Below are 2677 nucleotides of genomic sequence, written 5' to 3'. Positions count from 1 at the left end.
AGTCATAAGTGAGTCACTGACTCATATATAGAATCAGAGAATGGTTACAGCATGGAAGAAGGCCATTCGGCCTGTCGAGCTCGTGCCGGCTCTCTGCAGGAGCACTTCAGCTAGTCCCACTACCCTACCCTTTCCCTGTAGCCCTGAAAAGTTTTTCTTTCAGTTACTTATCTAACTCCCTTTTGAAAGCAGTGACTGAGTCGGCCTCCACCACACTTTCAGGCAGTGGAGTCCAGATCATACCACTCGCTGTGTAAAAAGTTTTTTGTCTATCAAATCTCCTCAACCTTCTCTGCTCTGACATATGAAGAAAGACTGGATCGACTAGGCTCATATTCACTGGAATTTAGAAGAATGAGAGGGGATCTCATAGAAACATAAAATTCTGACTGGATTGGACAGGTTAGATGCAGGAAGCATGTTCCCAATGTTGGGGAAGTCCAGAACCAGGGGTCACAATCTAAGGATAAGGGGTAAGCCATTTAGGACCGAGATGAGGAGAAACTTCTTCACTCAGAGAATTGTGAACCTGTGGAATTCTCTACCACAGAAATTTTTGATGCCAGTTCATTAGATATATTCAAAAGGGAGTTAGATATGGCACTTATGGCTAAAGGGATCAAGGGGTATGGAGAGAAAGCAGGAATGGGGTACTGAAGTTGCATGATCAGCCATGATCATATTGAATGGTGGTGCAGGCTCGAAGGGCCGAATGGCCTGCTCCTGCATCTATTTTCTATGTTTCTATGAGACCAACCCCAGCTTTTCCAGTCTATCCACGTAACTGAAGTCCCTCCTCCCTGGAATCATTCTTGGAAATCTTTTCTACACCCTCTACAAGGTCTTCACATCCTTCCTAAAGTGTGGTGCCTAGAAATGGATGAAATACTCCAGTTAAGGCTAAACCAGTGTTTATACAGGTTCATCATAATTTTTGTACTCTTATACCTCTATTCATGAAGCCCAGCATCCCGCAAACCATTCTCAACCTGCCCTGCCACCTTCAATGATTTGTGCACATATACCCCTAGGTCTCTGTTCATGCACCCTCTTTAGAATTGTACCCTTTTGTTTATATTTCCTCTCCTCATTCGACCAAAATCTATCACTTTGCACTTTTCTGCATTAAATTTCATCTGTCATGTGTCCGCCCATTTTACCAGCCTGCCCTCTTGAAGTCTATCACTATCCTCACTGATCACTATACTTCCAAGTTTTGCGTTATCTGCAAATTTTGAAATTGTGCCTTGTACACCTACATCCAAGTCAATAATATATATCAAAATTATATATCATATTCAATAGCTTATTGAGATTCGTATCGCTCCATTGGAGAGAGGTTCGTGTGCAGCCATTATTTAAGAAGGTGAATTATAGGCCCATCAGTTTGATAGCAGTTGTAAGGAAGTTGCTTGAAGGCTGTGCTTTATTTATTTATTTATTTATTTTTAATTCGTAGCCAATCGTTCCAATTCTTTGTCAAATCACAAACGCCAGAGGTCACCTTACACACATCAAGGATCACTCTGCGCCAATGCTCTTAGCCAAAAGGCCTAGAGCCACTGCACCGTTCCTGGAAGTACTGCAATACCAGGTTCGTGCCATGGAGGTGGATGGGTCAGGCCCCCCACACACCTCTGTGGAGGTGGATGGGTCAAGCCACCCCACCCACCTCCTATTTCCAAAAAGCAAGCATATACCTTCCTGATCCAGGGAGAACCACTTTGGGGTCATGGTGGTTACTCCCCTGTCAGGTCAGTTACGCATGATCTTAGCCAAAAGGCCGAGAAGCGATTGAAGGCTGTGATTTATGATCACTTAGAGAATTTGGTGATTATTAAGAACTTCCAGCATAGCTTCAGAAAATGGGTAACACTCGCGCCTCTGAGTCAATCGGTCATGGGTTCAAGTCCACTCGTGAGCACGTAATCTAGGCTGACATTCTAGTGACGTCCTTCGGATGGGATATTAAACCAAGACCCCGTCTGCACCCTCAGGTGGACATATCCCATGGCACTATTCAGAAAACAGCAGGGGAGTTCTGGTGTCCTGGCCAATATTTATCCCTCAAACATCACCAAAACAATTATCTGCTTAATATTGTTGTTTGTGGGACCGTGCTGATAATTGGTTGCTGTATTTCCTACATTGACTATATTTCAAAAGTACTTCGTTAGCTGTAAATGCTTTGGGACATCTTGAGGATGTGAAAGGTACTATATAAATGCAAGTATTTTCTTTCATAGTTGCCTGGTTGATTTTCTCTCTATCTATTTACAGAAGTGCAGTGGTAATCCATCAATATTTGCACTACTGCAGGTTTTTTGATGGAAGCGAGATCAGGAATCTTTCATTTTTAAACTTAATGTTTCATGCAGCCATGAGGCTCTTTGCTATATTTAGTATTTGTTGAAATCTGGAAATGTCATTGTTCAAGTTTTAACTTGTTTTCAAATTTGTTGCAATGTTCTCTCCATCCCTCCCCTCGTCTCGTCTCGTGAAAGTGGTCGCTCATCCCAGCCACTTTGCACATATGGTCATTCTTCATGTGTGAGCCCAGGCAGCAAGTGTCAGCGGGGCAATGAAACTGATCTCAGTCCTTTTCTCACCTGACATTCCCTCGTGTTTCCAACAAGGAAAGGGGTCTGAAATGAAATCAGAAAATGCTGGCAATCTC

General features: G+C 43.1%; 1 pseudogene; it reads right to left on the bottom strand.

The window, feature by feature from the left end:
* Positions 1 to 1557: 1557 nt before the first annotated feature.
* On the bottom strand, positions 1558 to 1795 carry LOC139263569 (U2 spliceosomal RNA; annotated as a pseudogene).
* Positions 1796 to 2677: the final 882 nt, after the last annotated feature.

The sequence above is a fragment of the Pristiophorus japonicus genome, chromosome 4 (assembly GCF_044704955.1).
Source record: "Pristiophorus japonicus isolate sPriJap1 chromosome 4, sPriJap1.hap1, whole genome shotgun sequence".
Classification (NCBI taxonomy): Eukaryota; Metazoa; Chordata; class Chondrichthyes; family Pristiophoridae; genus Pristiophorus; species Pristiophorus japonicus.
Note: the sequence above shows the minus strand (reverse complement) of the source record. Positions and strands in the feature narration are given on the sequence as shown.